We start from the raw sequence: 19,245 nt of genomic DNA, 5'->3' as shown, positions 1-19,245 counted from the left end.
TGTGACTCCAAGCTGTGATCAAATATATTCAAGGTGAGCCTAGTCATCTTGTCATTTCCGAAGTCCTACACCTAATCTCTATCACAGACCATAAAAGAACATAGGAGTCAAGGTGAAGAGACTCCCATTAGCCAAAGATAGCACAATTTGAGCTTCAAAAAGAATAAATACTGAGATGTAGCAAATCTTTTAAAATTGGTAATGACATGTATTAACATAATTATACTTAATCCTTCATTATTCCTATTTTGAGATTTTAAGCAGCTCATTATTCAGGAAATTCATACATAAGGTAAAATAATCAATGAGACTTGCACAGCACTGCTCATGAAATATTCTTGCCAAAATAAAATAAAATAAGATGAAATAAAATAAATTGAATCATTTAGACATCTGGATCTAACTAACAGTTACAGGAAATTTTGACAAATAAGAAAATACAATGGGAATTTTAAACACACAAAATAGAAACAGTATATGAAAATACAATAAGCCAAAGAATTTAGAAGTTAGGAAATAATAAATATAAGTTCAGAAATTTATGAAACTCAAAAAAAGAAATTTCTGAAATTCAAAATAAATATACAATGGAGAGAATCAACAGGATAAAAGCTGATTATTAAAAAACATTAAAACACTGGTAAAATTAAGAACAGCAGCACATATAAACAATATGAGGGAGGAAAAGGGGGAAAACAATAAGTAGAGATAAAACTCAGATTACAGAAAGAAAAACAATGAAGAATTTTATGACAATGAGCTTGAAAAAAAAGACAAAATAGTCAATTTCCTGAAAAATAATGTTATAAAAATTGACTCAAAAACATTGTCTCATCACAAATAAATTGAATCAGTATTTTAAAATGTAAAACAATATCCAACACAAGGCATAGGTGGTTTTTAGCCAGATTTTATCAAATTGCAAAGAAGAGATAAATTCAATCTTATGAACACATTTTTAGAGAATACAAAAAAAGATTACTCCCCAATTCGGTTAATGATGAGAATATAACCTCAATCGCAAAACCTCACCATGGCAGACTGAGAAAGAGAAAAAGAAACTGGAGAACAAAGCTCTTTTTAATATAAATACAAAGATCCTAGATACAATGTTAGCAAATTAAACTCAGCACTGTAAAGAAATATAATAGTGTACATCATGACCAGTTGGTCTTTTTAGAGCTTTTCAAGATTGTGTTGTGTTTTCCTAACAGTACTCTGGTTGCCATGTGAAGAAGAGACTGAAATGGAGGAAGAGGCAGAGGTGGGAGAGCAGCTAGGAGTTGGGTTGCCAGATAAAATTTTTATTGGCAAAATCTGGCCACTCTAGGAGACTACTGCAATAATTGAGATGAGATGTGTTGTTGGCTTGTACCAGGTTGGTGGTTAGGCAGATGGTGAGCAGTGATCAGATTCTGGAAACATTTTGATATTAAACTCAACAGACTTTTTTGATGGTTTGGATATGGGTTATTTTCTATCCTTCTGTCTTTCATCACTTGCCCCACTCTGTTCTAGGCCATTGTCATCCCTAACTGCAATTCTGAAACAGCTTCCAAATTGCTGTTTTCTGTAGCCCTATCCCTTTACAGTTCCAAATTCCCGTCTAAGTAATATTTCTAAAAATGCAAATCTGATTATTCACTACCCAAGTCCTTTCAATGACTTAGTTTTGCCTGTTAGATAATGTCTGACTCCTAAAAATAGATGACATTCGCTCTGCAAGGCCATCACATCACCCTCTGTCTGGCTAAGTCCTATTCATTCTCTAATTCTTAACATAAATGTGGCATTCTCAGGAAGACCATCACTAAGACAGGTCTGTACCATTGCAATAGGCTCTCATAAAATTCTCGTTTCTCCTACCATACCATTTATCAAGCACTACTATTATCATTTATTTAACTGGATGTTTTCTCAACTGTTTTTGTAACTTAGGGGAGGAGAGACACATAAGTATCTTGTTTATTATTGTAACCCTAGACCTTGAAGAATATTTGATGTGGAGTACATAAAATAAATATTTTAAATGAGTTATTAATAAATTCATTAATTATGTATTTGCATTTCATATTTGCACAAGGATTATTGAGACCTACAAAATAGCAAATGCTGTGCTTCATAACAGCACACGACAAGATGCCACTAATTATTTACTAAAAATAACTACATAGAATGAGTTTTTTAACTTCAAATAGAAATTTATATAGACTTCACAAAACATAATTTTAACATTGTACATTTTGACGTTTTACTTTAAGAATTACTTCAATCTCTCATTAACTAGTACTTACTTCATTTCTACAGTATGAAAATAAAATGAACTTTTATATCTATATATTTTATGTCACTACTTATCAGTAAGATGACTAAAAAGAATAAACTCATTAGAGAACATTTCTTTCTATTACTGTAACCAATAGTGAAAGGCAATGAAGTGATGCTAAAATGGAAGTCAATGAGGCATAAAAATTATAAAAGAAAAAGGACCATATTTAAAACTTTGGGGAAGGGTTAATAGTCTGAGTGTTCATGTTACTGATAAACTCAACTTCACATCAAAAAATAAGATTTCATAACACAAAACCAGAAATATTGTGAACTTGTGGCCTTTTTAGAAGTAGTGACTTTTCTAGTTCTGGCTTGAATTTGACCCACTATTAATTTTACGTATTTACCAGACTTATTCATGTGGAAAAACCTTATATGCAGCGCCCAATGCCCAGAATTTCCTTTATACAACTGTTTTCTCTTCCTTTGTAAAAACAAACTAGCACTTCTTAGATAATAGTTGATCTTGTGACCTAGAATATATTATGACTGCTCAAAAATGACGAGGATTTCAAAGATAGATGGGATAGTGCAAGCACATATGAACTCAGTTAAAATGGATTCTCATTGTCTAAGTTTTAACAATATATGCATAACAGAGAAAATGCTACTATAATTATTTTGAACAAGTTGAGTCTGTAAATAAAAGCAAGACTATTTATTTATAATCATAAAAAATTTAGTATGAAGTTTAACAAGGAAGTTATAATACAAATAAAAAGTGATATAGTAATTTTAATTTAATTTAGGAGTTAATTTTAATGATATAGGAGTGTAATGCATATAATATTCTTTTTTCTATTAAGTAATTCTCTTTTTATGAAGAGTAGCCTTGCACCTTTCTCGATATTTGCTACTGCAAGCCAAATTGTTTAGGAAAATTAAGATCCTACAGAACCAAATTGATTATAGCTGGTGTTCTCCCACCATATATAGGAAGAAAGAAATTTCAACTGTTTTTTCTAAGACAAAGAATGGACTAAATATCATATTTCTCACTGAATAGTACATGAAATCTCTGAATGACAAAATTAAATATAATTAGATAATGATAAAGATTTCTTGTTTCCAATAATGATAACAGACTAGATCAATATACAATGTTTAATTGGCACCAGACTATAAAGCATTGGACAAATGAGAGTGAAAGCTAACCAGGGTGTAAGGTATCAAAAAAGAAAGAAACTTAAGAGAAAGACCTAAGTTTGATATAATTACTGAAGCTTTTTAATTAAAAGAATGGGACCAGGAATGCCAATGTGAATTATCTTAAAGGCCACAACTATATCCCATGCCCCACTCAAGAATTAATTAGCTGATATCCAGAACTTGCAACGTGAAGTGGTCTTCTTGCCATTTGGATTGTTTCCTACCTAAATACGAGGATGACCATAGCTGTAAACTTCCCAAGTCTGCTTGTTGAGACAGAATTTCTCTGTTTCATTAGAATAACTTCCTAAAATTGAAAACACTCCATCAGAAAAAAATTTAAATATTTGGATAAAGTTTGCCAAAATTTCATTCAGAAAGTCCGTAACAATGTACACCATAAACATTAGTGTATAAGAGTGATTTTCCCACAGTTGCCTGCCCAGTGCCTATTCTCTTCTCACTAACAGAAAGCACATTTCATTCCAGATGGCAATGTGTTCAGCCCAAAACTGCATTTCCCAGTGATATTGCACCCAAGAGTGAGCAGTGAGTTGAAGCATAAATCGGGTAAGTCTTCTGGATGTTCTCTATTCTTCCTCCTTCTCCTGCTTGGACTAAGGACATGAAGTAGGGCTATAGCAGGAATTCTGGAGCTGAGGAGAACCTGAGAATCAACATCACTTGCTAAGCATGATGATAACCTTGGAACTACCAAATCAAGCCCTAGATTGCATACACATGTAACTTATTTTAGATGAGAAAGGAAGAAACTTCTATATTATTAAAGCCATTTATTATATATATATTCTTTTAGGAATCCTATTTTTAATTATGTTGACAAAAGTATTTATTCTTAGTTTAATTTTAAGTTCTTTCAGGGCTTAGTACCAGTTCATCTTCACCAGGCTTATGTATTCGTGAGCTTTTTTCTCTGTCTTATCCAGTTCCAAAGTTTTTAATAAATCCTAGGTGTGATGACACACACACATTATCTCTGTCTGAGAACTCTCGTCAGAAATCCGGATCCAGCTGCTTTCTTGAAATCTGAGATTTTCATTGAAATGTCTCAAAGGATACTAAAACTTAAAAAATTCCCCACCCTATACATGTAGCCTTCTCCCTAACAATGAACACACCTCTTCTAACATGTTTTATCTTAGTGAAAAGATATTTATGTCCAATAAATCACATACATCAAAAACCTAGTCTTTCAGTCTGGTACATCTTTTTCTCGTGATGAGTTAATTCATTATCTCTGGTAGTGCACAAATAAAGTAGTGTTATAGATGGTTTCCTTATATCCAAATTGTCCCCTTTTAATCTATTCTTAAGTACTTCAACCAGTGTGAACTTTTAGAAATGTGAATTTGAAAATGTGCCTCATACACGGACAACACACACACACACACACACACACCTTAAATCAGTCAATGATTTCCCATGATTTTCAGATAAAGACCAAAAATGTTAATATGGCTGATAAGGCCATGCATGTTCCAGTCTCTACTACTGCCCATGCATCATGTAGCACTGTAATCCTCTTTTCTCCTTTATAGCCACATTAGCTTCTTTCACTTCCATAACCATATCATGGTTACTTTCTTCTTAGGATCTCTGACAATACTTCCCCTTCATCCCAATGACTCTGATTACTACTACTCATTCTTTAATTTTCAACACAATGAAAACTTTCTGAGGGATCCTTTTTGATTCCCTCTCTGGGTCGTATCTCCTGGTTATCTCTCTAGCACTGTGTAATACAAGTATCACCTTCTATCTAGTACTGTATGAAATTTGACCCACATTTTTATCCTTAATGCCTAACATAGTGTCTACTGTGATAATGGCACTACCATTAAATATTTGATGACTAAATTAATAAATAATCTGTATTTGTGCTAGCTAGAATTTATCTTCATGTGTTTCTTATGAGAGAACATGTGTGGTTCATTTTCTCTGCTCTACACACAGAACTGACAAACCACCTGGCATATAAATATTTTTTACTTTCTTTCTCTTTCCAAATACTGTGGATTTTACTCTCTTCTGCATTTATTATTGCAGAAGTTTCAAGGGTCATTTTTTATGCCTTGGAGTAAAACTGATTTTCTGCCTCCTTGAGTGTAGAATTATTAATTTTTTTTCTTGAAATATTTTACCAATTCACTAGGATAAGATGAGGTATTTTCTTGGTAAGCACTTTGTCTTATAAGTCAAACCTCTCTTCAGTTGTATAATGTTTTCTTAAATTATATCTTATATTGATGTTTTTTCATTACCCTTTGGTTTTGATCTCCTTGGGAAGATAAATGTTCTCATTCTCTCTTCTCCATGTCTTATCCTGTAGTTGATGATTGTCTTCCTCTTTTTTTGTTACTCTGTGTTCAGGGGAAATGTCCTAGGTTTGTCCTCCACAGGATGGATTCAGTTTCTGTAACACCATCATTCTGCTTCATTGTTTTCAAGACTGAATTTCAATCTGCAGTATTAAATCTTTGCCATGTTGCCTTATCTCACTGTACTGTCTATTCCTTTCTTCCTGACTTTGAAATCAACTCAATTTTGATCATGATTGGTATTTTCTTTATAGCTTTCAACGCTGTTACTGAGGACATAATTCATTATCAATTTCTTAAAACTAATTTCTGTTTATGTGGTACAGCTTTATCCCAAAGTTGGGTTTTTGTTTTGTTTTGTGATTGTTGTTTTGTGACTTGTGATATCTATGAAATAGAAGATATAAAACTTAATCTGTCGTTAGGTCGGTTTCAGGTCTAAATCAGTGAATTCTCCGTTCTTATAATAACCATGAGATTACTATTAGAACTATTTACTTAATTTTCAAAACAGAGAGAACTGATTAGCCCACCCAACAGCTGGTGCAAAAGAGTTTTTATTGTTGCTATTTTGTAATTGTAAGCTTTCCTTTTGTAATGTAATGCTGTTTGTAATGTGTAAGTTTTCTGATCTAAGGAAGGATATCGGTTTCACTGCCTGGTTGGTTATGTGCCCATGAGGTAGAGATCTGTTTCTGGATATTCTTAGAAATTCTTTTTTTCTTTCATTAGCAGACATGGTAAATAACTACATTTTCCAAAGGACACCATTCCAATAGTTCTCTCATCTCAGAATGAGACTGACTGTAGAATGAGAGACATGAATGGGGCAGATTGGGGAGGACAGATGATACAGTCCTCTCTTTTTGAGGGGTAAAATGAATCAATTTAACAAATAGATGAATGGAAGTTTTTATGGTTTCCTCTTCCCTCCACATCTCTGTTGTTTATACAACATTCTGCCTCATGAGCTCACTTATACTTTAGGAAATAAAAATATGTCTTTGAGCCTTGTAGATTAAAGATTCTTAGTTTCCAATGCTGTTAAAAGTCTGAAACTTTTGAGACACCTGGGTGACTCAGTTAGTAAGTGTCCCCGACTTTTGGTTTGGTTCAGGTCATGATCTCCTGTTCAGTGAGATCCAGCCTCATATCGGGCTCTGCACTGACAGCGCATAGTCTGCTGTGGATTCCCTCCCTCTCTCTCTCTCTCTCTCTCTCTCTCTCTCTCTCTCTCTCTCTCTCTCTCATTCTCTCTCTCTCTCTCTGCCCCTCCCCTGCTTGCTCTCCCTTTCTCTCTCTCTCTCAGAATAAATAAATAAACTTTTTTAAAAAAGTCTGAAACTTTTTGGAAGATTTAATGTTTATTCCAGTGGTTGGAGAACAAGTTAGTGATCAGTCTGCCATCATAACTTGAAAATTCCTCTTTAATATCTGCAGTGTTCTCAAGGAGAAAATTATTACAGATTCTAAAGACTGACAAAGACTCTTTTGGTACAAAAATAAATGTCATGTAGAAACCACCTATTAATAATTTTAATTTTTTTCTTTTTATGTACTTTGAACTAAAATTTAAACTCCAATAATATTTTTATTACTTATTATTTTATTATATTAACAGTTCAAAATAATAATTCGAATGTTAATATGTACTGTAGGTGACAAAATATATATTCATTGGCAATATCAGATCTTCTGTTTCACTTAATCAACTGTACACTGATTAGTTAATATTTGAGGGAAAATGAGTGTGTTTGATCACTGGGTATTGATGGTGAAATGATACAACTAATTTACTTATTTTTGTGCTGGTAATATTTTATTTGATCTCACTACATAGAAGGCAAAGCCTTCTAGAAATCAGAATGTGACTTTTATATATATTTAATGATTCTTCTACATTAACTGCCTTTGATTATATTTTTCTCAGTAGAAGAAAATGTTATACTTCTATTACCAATGTTGTTATAGCACATATTCAAAAATCAAACTCCTGCTGCTATAATAATTAACTTAAATGTGTGTAACAGTTTTGTGGGAATTATTTAATTATTCAAAATTCATAATTGTTCACTGATACAAAGTAGAAAAAACTATTTCTTTTAAACTTATTTTGTTTTCTAAAGGGTTTTGATAGAATAGGTATATGAATAATATTTTGGCAATCATTTCAGAGTTTTTAAAACTAGATTTTTCATGAGTTAGATATAGATGATATTAATTTTTAATTTATACTTTATCTGCTTAACAACAGAATATGAGAGGACCTATAAAAATAGATAAAAAAGGACCAAAATAGAAAGAAAAAACTTTATGAATTCTTGAATTTGTAAGAAGGTAATATTATAATGACAGGGGGTGACAATTTCTGTCATTTATTAAACATTAAGTTTTACTAAAGTAAAATAAAAAAATAAAATCAAGATGAATCTAACATAAAAATATAAATTCAGAACATATGAATCTCATTATGTAATAAAAGGGAACATCAAATGAAAGATGCCTGGACCTGTTTCAAAATTTTTTACATTATCATAGTGTTAAATGGACTTAAATAAGTCCCACCCATTCACTCATTCATCTACTTCGTTCAATTATTTAACATATATGTATTGAGCAGTTGCTCTGTACCAGGCACATTTATTAAGTGATAGGTTATAGCAGGAAAACAAAGTACAAACAAAAACCTCTGACCTCATGAAGTTTATACTTTATTAAGGAAAACAGAACATTAACAAATCAAAAAGTAAGATATATGTTATCTGTTGGTAATTGTTGAGCAGTTTAAGGACTACAGGCTGGAGTCGGGGAGGTGTGAGTGTTCAAATTAAGATAGCAGAGGACCTTATTCTCATCCACATGAAATGAAAAAATACTTTCTCACCTGTAAATAATTTTGCCTGCTGACAAGGTCAGTTTTTTCTCTTACAAGCAGCTTTACATTAGTTCACGTGTCTTAGCAAATGGTTGATGAAGACCCCAGAATTCCATCTTACAGAATACGGTATACCTGCTTTACACAGGAAATTTATAAGTGCAAGTGTCTTTAGTGATCCACCTTGTCGAGAGGAAAATTTCAGTATTGCTTCTATGGGGGGAAAAATTCATATATTATGCAAAACCATTTCCCAGGGGCCTGTGGGGTTTGAGTCACCTACTAAATATACATTGAAATAACAAATTGCTGCATTGGCTTCATTAGTATTCATGATATTACCTTTGGAAAATATCTACCAAAAACAATTTTGATTTTGGCAGATTTACTATTATTCTGTCATTTCTGAAAGTAATTGGAAAATAAGATCGGTTATTTCTAGAGACAATTCCTGGTTCATAACATTAAGACTATTTAATCTATGTTCGGAACACCTGTCATCCTCTTTGCTATTATAGGATACACATCTAATTATTTTAAAGTATGCACAAGAAAAGTTAAATATAATTCAAAGTAAAAGGAGACTAAATTTTGGCCTTATTTTCTTCTCTATGATATTGAAGTCTTATGAGAATACCCATATAAATTCTTATATTTATATTAAAATGCAAGCTTACATGATTACCTTATATGGATCGAAGTATTACTTTTAGAAAGTTAAAGATGATTTGTACAAATATAAAATAGACATTTCTTATTAAATTTTTTTTTAATGTTTGTTCATTTTTTGAGAAAAAGACAGAGTGTGAGTGGGGGAGGGGCAGAGAGAGAGGGAGACACAGAATCCAAAGAAGGCTCCAGGCTCTGAGCTGTTGGCACAGAGCCCGAAGCGGGGCTTGTACCTACAGACCTCAAGATTGTGAGCTGATCTGAAGTCGGACACTTAACCCACTGAGCCACCTAAAATGGCACCTAAAAAGGGGTGCCACTGGGCACCCCTAAAATAAACATCTTATTCAACTCATTAATTAATGAGAAAAACTACTAAGATGGTAAAAACTGGCTCCAAGAGCATTTCATGAAAAGGGGTTTATATAGTCTAACAAGAAAAACATCTAAAATATTTTAAAGTAAGGCTGCTAGGTTAGATACAAAACTCATTATTGTCCTATGGGGCAATCAAACCATAACCATCACAATTATCTTTTCTATCAGAGAGAAACTTACATGTTTGCAAGTAACTTTATAGTGTCTGGGTTCTGATCAAATAGTAAATAGCAAACTCAAACACAGGTACATTTCCCTAGAAAATTATATAATTTTCTAATAACTCACTAGGGTGAGTTTATTGAACAATGTCAGAATAACATTGAAAACACATGCTACCCACCTTTTCTGCCTTTTTTCCATTTTTAATAATTTTCTTAACAATCTCCCTGTCTTAGTTCAGGAAAGTATAACAAATAGAAGGTTTGATAGCTTAAACAACATTTATTTCTCACAGTTCTGACAGGAAGACCAACATCAAGGTGTCAGCATGTTTGGGTTCTCATGAGGACCCTTTCTTAGTTTGGAGATGGCCATGTTATTTGTGTCTTCATGTGGAAGAAAGAGAGATTATCTCCTTCATGTTTTGTCTTATAAAGGCACTAATTCCATTCATGAATGCTCCACTTTCATGACCTAATTACCTTCCAGAGGTCTCATCTCCAAATACTATCACATTGGGGATTAGGGTTTCAACATAGCAATTTGGGGAAGACACGAGCATTCAGTCTAGCATTCCCTGTTTTGACCATAAATAATCTCCAAATATTGATTAGGGAAAAAAATATTGGCCTGCTTATAGTTTAGACTGTTTATTTTTACTGATGCAATAAGAGGTGTTAAATGACTGCATAAGCTTCCTTGATCATGTAATATTTTACAGATTCTGAAGCAAAACTATTACCTTTTGTTTGTAAACCTTATTGAAGAATCCAAGATTGAAGAACCTGAGAACCACTTAAAGGACTCTATAAAGTCTAGGCGAAGAAGTTAAGCCCAAGAAAATCTCTCCCCTAGGGGCACCTGGGTGACTCAGTCGGTTAAGCATCCACCTGACTCTTGGTTTCAGCTCAGGTCATGATCTCACAGTTCATGAGTTCAAGCCCCGCATCAGTTCTGTGCTGATGCGTTGGAGCCTGCTTGGGATTTCTCTCTCCCTCTCTCCCTGCCCCTCCCCAACTTGCTCTGTCTCTTTCTCTAAAAAAAATAAACATTTAAAAAATTTCTTTTAAAAAAATAAAATTTCTCCCCTAGGTTTTGCTATTGTATCCATAGAATTAGTAACATCCTCTTTCCTCAGTGTCCCCAAAATAAGTGAGGTTTCCTGGCCTGCCAAGAAGTGACTTCATCATTTATGAGGCTGAAGCCCTGTAAGCCAGGTACCAGGCCAATTTTCTGTGAGGGTTTAGTAGACAGAAGTGCCTTTGTTCTTTAATGGTGAGTTTGCTGAACCTGATTAAAAGTGGTTCATTCCCACATAGAACACCATAGTGTGCCTTTGGTTGCACAATCAACTTTTCCAATTTGAAGTAAAATGGAGACAGATTCTTATTTAATAATGAAAATAACTATTGCCACAAAAATAAGAAAACTCCTTAAATATTTATTTCTGAATTGTGAGACTTCATTGAGAATTAGACTCCATTTTAAAATGTTTCATTTCTATTTATAAAAGGATAAAAAAACTTCTAAATTGAGGGTAAGTGATCTACATGGAAGAAAAGGTGATTCCTTATATATTAATCAGTAGATAGAGCATTGAAACAATATCAACAATATTGCAAATAAATAACCACTATTAAAATTTTATGATCAGTTTATTCAGTCCTTTGTAATTAATTCTTATTCCCCTGGACCTTGGATTAGCAATATGCTTTCATGAAGTCATCTTCTTGTGAAATAGTCTTAGAAAACCTAATTCAACCCTCTAGTACCATTGGAAAGATTTCTAAGTGATATAAACTTGATAGTCTTTAGTTAAGAGTCTGTTATTTCACTTATCAATAGTTAAGATATTTGGTAGAGTCCTTTTATTGAGTCACAGAGACCTTTTTTGAATACATGAGTTCTAACTTTTGAGTCTTCAAGTAAAAATCAGAGGAAAGCAAAGTTCATGTATAGATGAGAATACATGGCTGTTGTTAATTTACTACAATAATCAAGAGTATCAAAATGGAAGTCAGCTATTAGGGTGTACAATGCAATACTATTTCATGAGATTCTAATCCTTTGTCATTTGAAGATAATAGCTAAATATTATAAATAATGAGTACATTGACAAATACCCAGGGCTTTGCTGTGAAGTGTAAAATCTCTTAAATTTTTATATTAAAATCATTTTATGTGCAAAATTAACTTAGGCAAGGATGAGATTTTTATTTTTTTAATTATTCTTTTTATTCATCTCTTAAAATAGTATTGAACTAGTTAATAAATATGGATCATACCAAATATACCTAAATTTTTATAGTATTTTGTTGTTGTTTTTAGTAAGGAGAAAGAAGAATTCTTTCTGATTTTCGAGAGCCTGCTGAGAAGTCTCAAAGATACTTTCAGGTGTATACATATATTAATTTTTTTAGTTAAAGGTCTGATCTTGAGAAGACAAAATCAAAACAATTATCAAGGAAGATTTAGGTACTTGATTAAGGTAGAATGATAGGCACCTGAGACACAATATTTGCTTATCTATTTAATCCATGTGGTAATATAATGTTTTAAAATAAACTAGAAAAAGGTTACAATGGTTGTCAGAATTTTAGCTCTTTAAAAATGAGGACTCTTTGTTCTTTTAGTTTTTAATAATCTATAACAGAGGTTAGCTAAACCATGGCCCATAGGCCTACTCATGAGTTCATGGGTACAGTTCATAAGCTAACAATGGTTTTTATATCCTCAAATGTTTGAAAAAATTTAAAATAGGGATAACATTTTGTGAGATATGAAAATTCAATGCCCATAAATATTATTGAACACAACCACACTTAATTATTTACACTATTGACAAGGAAAATTTTTTCTTTACCTTTCAAGATTCTTTTGGCTGGTGTAAGAATTAAATTGACATAAGACAGATTGGCAGAAGAAAATGTAATTTAATTCTGTATGTATGGGAGCTCTAGAAGAATATGAAGCTCAGGCGCCATCAGGCAATTGAGACTTATGGACTATCCGGAGCTAAGGAGAAGTGGGTAGGTGTCAGGGGATTCAAAGGGAAGGAAGAGAATTCAAAGGAAAAAAAAAGAGTATATGTTTGGTAAACAAATGATTGCTGGACTGTACAGAAACAGTGGGACACAGAGACTAATTTTATCAAACATGCTTTGCTATGTTTCTCCCTGTCTACCACACCTAATTCATATTATACTGTCATTATCTATGGTGATAGCTCTCTGCTGGAGCAGGTCCTCTGTAAATTCTTTTCGTTAGTTGAAAGGCAAAAAAGAAAAACCTCTTGGGTCTCCTGTTTCTTAAAAGTAATCAGCCTAAAACAATCCACATGACAGAGAGACACATTTTTGGGTGGCAATTTTTCTTCCCCTCTACATATTGTCTATGGCTGTTTTTCCAGTACAGTGACAGAGTAGTTGTGACAGATTTTAGGGTCCTTATAGTCCTCAAAGCCAAAAATATTTAACATATGGCCCTTTACAGGAAAAAAAATTGCTGACTGCTATTCTAGAACTCAATGAAGTCAACACAAGGCTCTGAAAATTGAGTGAGATACTGAATTTCTGCTCTCTGAGCATATTACACAAAGAGTAGGTAAGCTTTTTACTCCTCCTTATTAAAACTTAAAACTTTAAGAGCAGTTGTCATTTTAACAAAGAGAAAATCAACTAAAAGATTCACAGCTCCTTCTTTATAAATTATCTTGTGAATTAGCTCATCAACATTGAGCAAAATTTGTCAAAATGTTAATAATACATTTCAACTCTTCTTTTCAGTCCATTATTTGTAGTTATATAAACCAAGACTAAATTCCCTTAGTGCAAAAATTCCACAACTTTCTGTATATATCCAGGTTTTTTCTTTTGTTATCATCATTCACATTTTGACAGAGACACCTTATTTTACAAACTTCTTTCTTTCCTTCTTTTTTTAATAAAACACATCCTATTACCTTGCATACACACCTGTGTTTTTCTGCTATTATCGACTTAATAGTGTCTCAGTTACTCATAGTAACTCTTTAACCAATTCAATTTCTTTTTCACAAAGAAATTATACCTCACACAAAACAATTAACAGATGAACCAACTCATGAGTCCATATAAGAATCTTAGAAAATTATGTACAGACATCCATACTACTTTGTACATAATTGCCATTGCATAAGAACTTTGTCAGAATTACGAATATATAGTAGCTTAAAATTTTTCACAATCCTAATCAGGTCTATAAATGAATTTGCTCTCTGATCAATAAGCCAATATAAAAGGTTTATGAATTTCAGATTTATTAGTCTCTTCATGAAAAAAACAGACTTAAATATAATAAAAAATAAAATACATTGTATTATATTTAATACTTATACCAATCTGAGAAGTCATAAAACTGTTTTGAAGCTAGTCTAATTTGTACAAAGATTCTCTTTGAATATGTGAGCTTGGGTTCTTACATATACATGCTCACAGTTTCTATAAGAAATTTTTTCTCTTAAAAGGCTAGCTCTGGAAAACAGTGTGGAGGTTCCTCAAAAAATTAAAAGTAGACCTACCCTATGACCCAGCAATAGCACTGCTAGGAATTTACCCAAGGGATACAGGAGTGATGATGCATAGGGGCACTTGTACCCCAATGTTTATAGCAGCACTTTCAACAATAGCCAAATTATGGAAAGAGCCTAAATGTCCATCAACTGACGAAGGGATAAGGAAATTGTGGTTTATATACACAATGGAATACTACATGGCAATGAGAAAGAATGAAATATGGCCTTTTGTAGCAACGTGGATGGAACTGGAGAGTGTTATGCTAAGTGAAATAAGCCATACAGAGAAAGACAGATATATGTTTTCACTCTTATGTGGATCCTGAGAAACTTAACAGAAGTCCTTGGGGGAGGGGAAGAAAAAAAACAGAGGTTAGAGAGGGAGAGAGCCAAAGCATAAGAGACCCTTAAAAACTGAGAACAAACTGAGGGCTGATGGGGGGTGGGAGGGAGGGGAGGGCGGGTGATGGGTATTGAGGAGGGCACCTTTTGGGATGAGCACTGGGTGTTGTATGGAAACGAATTTGACAAAAAATTTCATATTAAAAAAAAGGCTGGCATATTTAAGGTATCAGCTTCTTTATTTTCTGTGTACCTTTAGAAATGCTAGATATAGAGAAGCATTTATAAATCTCTAATAACTCATTAAAATAAAGCTCCATTAATTTTGGAGACTGTATAATGTAATTCATCAACACTCTTTGGAGATAGGAAAATATTTCAGATTACAAGAGGCTTTTCTCAATTATACACCCCAGCAGTAAGAGAGCTTACAGGTTCATTTTTCTGCCTCAGCCATAAGTCAAAAATAAATGTAGAAACATACAAATGTATCTCCTCAGATATCAAAAGACTGTTTTTGGTCCTATGCTAAGTTGCAAAAGGGTGACTTTTGTGATAGTGAAACTAAAAAAGCAATTGTCAAACCTTCTATTATAACTTCCATGGAGCAGGACAAGCAAATGGTAAAGACATACCCGCCACTGGGTCCTGCAAGGCTGGGGGCTGAGGAGCCAAGACACTGGCTGCATATCAAGAAGAATAAGAGATAACATCCTTTGGGAAACAGCCTTACATTGGACTGAGGGAGAGAAAAATATACTACCCCAAAATATGCCTCTTTGGCATATTGATTATTTTAAGCTAGTTAATTTTTTTATTTTTTTGAATATTTATTTTTGAGAGAGAGAGACAGAGCATGAGAGGTGAAGGGCAGAGAGAAAGAGGGAGACACAGAATCCAAAGCAGGCTCCAGGCTCTGAGTTGTCAGCATAGACACGAATTTTGAGATCCTGACCTGAGCCGAAACCAAAAGTCAGATGCTTAACCAACTGAGCTACCCAGGTCCTCCAGCAAGCTGCCATCTTAAATCTCATCTCCAGCTAATGTAAATATTTTAAAAGTGCTGTACTAACCTAAGGGTAAAAAAGTGGAGATGGATGCTCCACTTTTTATACATGTCCTATTTTACAAATCTGGGGGGGGGGTTCAGATGTTTTACATTAATAATGTCCTATTGTACAAATTTGGGAGGGGGTGGTGTTATAGGTGTTTATGTTATTATTATGTTTTCTAATAACATGTATGTTACATATATTCTTTTTTTCTGGTGTATTATTTATCTATGGTGCACATTACCTCAAACTTCAGCTGGGCAAAAACTCAAGAGCAATTTAGCAGGGTGGATCTGGCTTAGGGTCTCTCATGATGTTCAGTCACATGTCAGCCAAGGCTGCCAATATCTGAAGAATTGACTAGAGCTAGAGAATCTGTTTCTATGGTACCTCACTCACATGTCTAGTGCTGGCTTTTGGGAGGAGGACTCAGCTCTTCCCTACTTTACCTATCCATGGGCTTCTTTAGTTATTTTTACCATCTGTCAAATTGCTTCTCACAGAAGAAGTAATCCAAGAGAAAGCAAGGTGGAAACTGCACTGCCTTTTATGACCTCACTTTGGAAGTCACACACCGTTGGACACCTCTTCAATATGGGAGGAAGCTATAAAGGGGCATACATATCCAAAATGTGAAGTACTGGGGGCCATCTTGGAGGATGGTTATTACAGTACGTGTCATATACTATACTTTATTTATTTTTGTAATGTTTATTCATTTTTGAGAGGGAGACAGAGAGAGACAGAGACAGAGAGAGAGAGGCAGAGAGAGAGGGAGACAGAGAATCCGAAGCAGTCTCCAGGCTCCAAGCTGTCAGCACATCAGAGCCTGATGTGGGGCTTGAACTCGGTGAACCATGAGATCATGACCTAGGCCCAAGTCAGACACTTAACCAACTGAGCCACCCAGGCGCCCCCATATATTATATTTTAAAAAGAAAGAAAGAAATATGTCTTTCCTGAGCAACATATGGAAGACCAATTAATCTCCCTAATTATTCTCAGAATACCATGAAAGAATGTAATTTATATAATTCTTTATAAATCCATAACCTCACCCATAAGGAAAAATTCCACAGAGCTTATATGCAATATTTATTCAATGACTAACTTTCACAAAATAAATTTACTTGAAATTGTTGATTACCTTGATAAAATAGGAGAAGCCTGATATCTTTACATGGCCATATGTTGGCATAATGTGACAGACCATTTTCATTTTCAGTATTTTGTTTAAAGTTTGAACATATTTTTTCTACATAAAAATAAATAATTTTTGAGGAGTATATTGGTCATTACATCTATAATCTACATCTATACATTATAGTACATATGAGAAAATGATAGTATTACATTAAGTAAATTATATGTAGACTCTAATAAATTTAACTTCTAAAGGAATATTGCCATTAAAAATATGCTTAATTATTGTATGTCAAGAGTATATGTTTAACTTCTTTCCATATTTATTTCAAAAACAGTAAAATTAATGTTATTTCTCCTTTAAAACATGGGTACAAATATTAAGAGTTAGCAAAGTTAATGGAATTTTGCATACCCATATATATCCTGTTGATCAGATAAGCTATACTCAAACTATGAAGTTGTGTATTGTATTTAAAGCCTACATGTTGTTTTCTCCTGTGTTATAACAGAAGAAGTTTTCTATGCTGTTATAGGAGAATTTTAATCTTTTACTTGGAAAATTGCAACACTAGTACACAAGTCAAGTCTTAACACATTTAACATTTGCTTATTGAAAGCAATGTCATAAAGTCAAATAGGTAGCCAATTAATTTATTGAATTAAAATTTGATATGAGGTTCACCCTTGTTATGCAGTAGTGCTAGCAGCTTCCTTCTAATGTTCTTAGAACCAGCAGCCCTCCCTAGTGCTGAGCTGCTGAAAAGTCCCTGCCTGCAAGCTTGTAAGAGCTTGAAATCATCATCTCCCCTCCAACTCTCACCAGGGAAAAAAATGGTTGAAGCAGGTGGCCCAGGAAAACTTCTCATTGGTGATCTTAATACAGAAACAAACGAGAAAGCCCTTGAAGCATTGTTTGATAAATGTGGATGAATAGTGGAAGTTCTAGTGGTGAAAGATGGTGAAACCAACAAATCAAGAGGATTCGCTTTTGTCACATTTGAAAGCCCAGCAGGTGTTAAGGATACAGCCAGAGACATGAATGGAAAGTCCTTAGATGGGAAAGCCATCAAGGTAGAAGAAGCAACTAAACCATCATTTGAAAGTGGTAGATGTGGACCACCTCCACCTCCAAGAAGCAGAGGCCCTTCAAGAGGTCTTAGAGGTGGAAGAGGAAGAAGTGGAAGAACCAAGGGACCTCCCTCACGTTGAAGGCACATGGATGATGGTGGCTATTCCATGAATTTTAACCTAAGTTCTTCCAGGTGACCACTTCCAGTAACAAGGATCACCACCATGAAGTAGCTGTCCTACTCATAAAGATATTCCCCTTTCAGACCAGTTTGCAGCAGCAGTGCAGTGGAAAGAAGAGCTCCTGTGCAATGTGGAAGAGATAGTTATGAAGGCCCACCTTGAAGTGAACCCCTGCCCTCTTGTAGAGGTGTTTGTTTGTCCCCAAGGGATGATGGGTATTATACTAAAGGCAGCTATTCAACCAGAGATTACCCAAATTCTTGTGATACAAGAGATTATGCATCACCACCAAGAGATTTTACCTACTGTGATTATCATCATTCCAGTTCACATGATGACTACCCATCAAGAGGCTATAGTGATAGAGATGGCTATGGTCCTGATCCTAACTATTCAGATCTTCCGAGTGGAGCTTCCTATAGAGATTCATATGAAAGTTATGGTAACTCACATAGTGCTCCACCTACACAAGGGCCCCTGCCATCTTATGGTGGAAGTAGTCGCTATGATTACAGCAGCTCACATAATGGATATGGTGGAAGTCAAGACAGTTACTCAGGCAGCTGAAGTGATCTCTACTCAAATGATACAGTTGGCACACAAGAAAGAGAGCTTTCCCTTTCTATAGAAAGGATGTATCCCCTTCCATGTGATTCCTACAGCACTGCAAGCTGCAGAGCACCTAGTAGTGGTAGCTGTGGAGGAAGCCAGTCTGATAGAGGGGGAAGAAGAAGCAGATATTAAAAACAAACAAAACCTTGGACCAAAATCCCCGTTAAAAGAAACAAACAAAAAAGTGGGACCTTTTCTGCCATAAATACCCAAGGGCTACTAAAAGGAAAAAATGTATCACCTTTTTAAAATTTCCTGTTAAGTTCCCTTACCATAATTTTTTATGTTTTTGTGAGGGAAATAAAAGTAAAACCTGTTTAATCCTATTGGACTTTATGGCATTACTTTCAATAAGCAAATGTTAAATGTGTTAACACTTGATTTGTA

The 19,245-nt window shown here is 34.1% G+C and overlaps 1 pseudogene; it reads left to right on the top strand.

Moving 5' to 3' along the window:
• The first annotated feature begins 17,826 nt into the window (after positions 1-17,826).
• On the top strand, positions 17,827-18,990 carry LOC109249356 (RNA-binding motif protein, X chromosome-like; annotated as a pseudogene).
• Positions 18,991-19,245: the final 255 nt, after the last annotated feature.

Source organism: Panthera pardus, unplaced genomic scaffold, assembly GCF_024362965.1.
Source record: "Panthera pardus isolate Hobbes unplaced genomic scaffold, ASM2436296v1 HiC_scaffold_27, whole genome shotgun sequence".
Classification (NCBI taxonomy): domain Eukaryota; kingdom Metazoa; phylum Chordata; class Mammalia; order Carnivora; family Felidae; genus Panthera; species Panthera pardus.
Note: the sequence above shows the minus strand (reverse complement) of the source record. Positions and strands in the feature narration are given on the sequence as shown.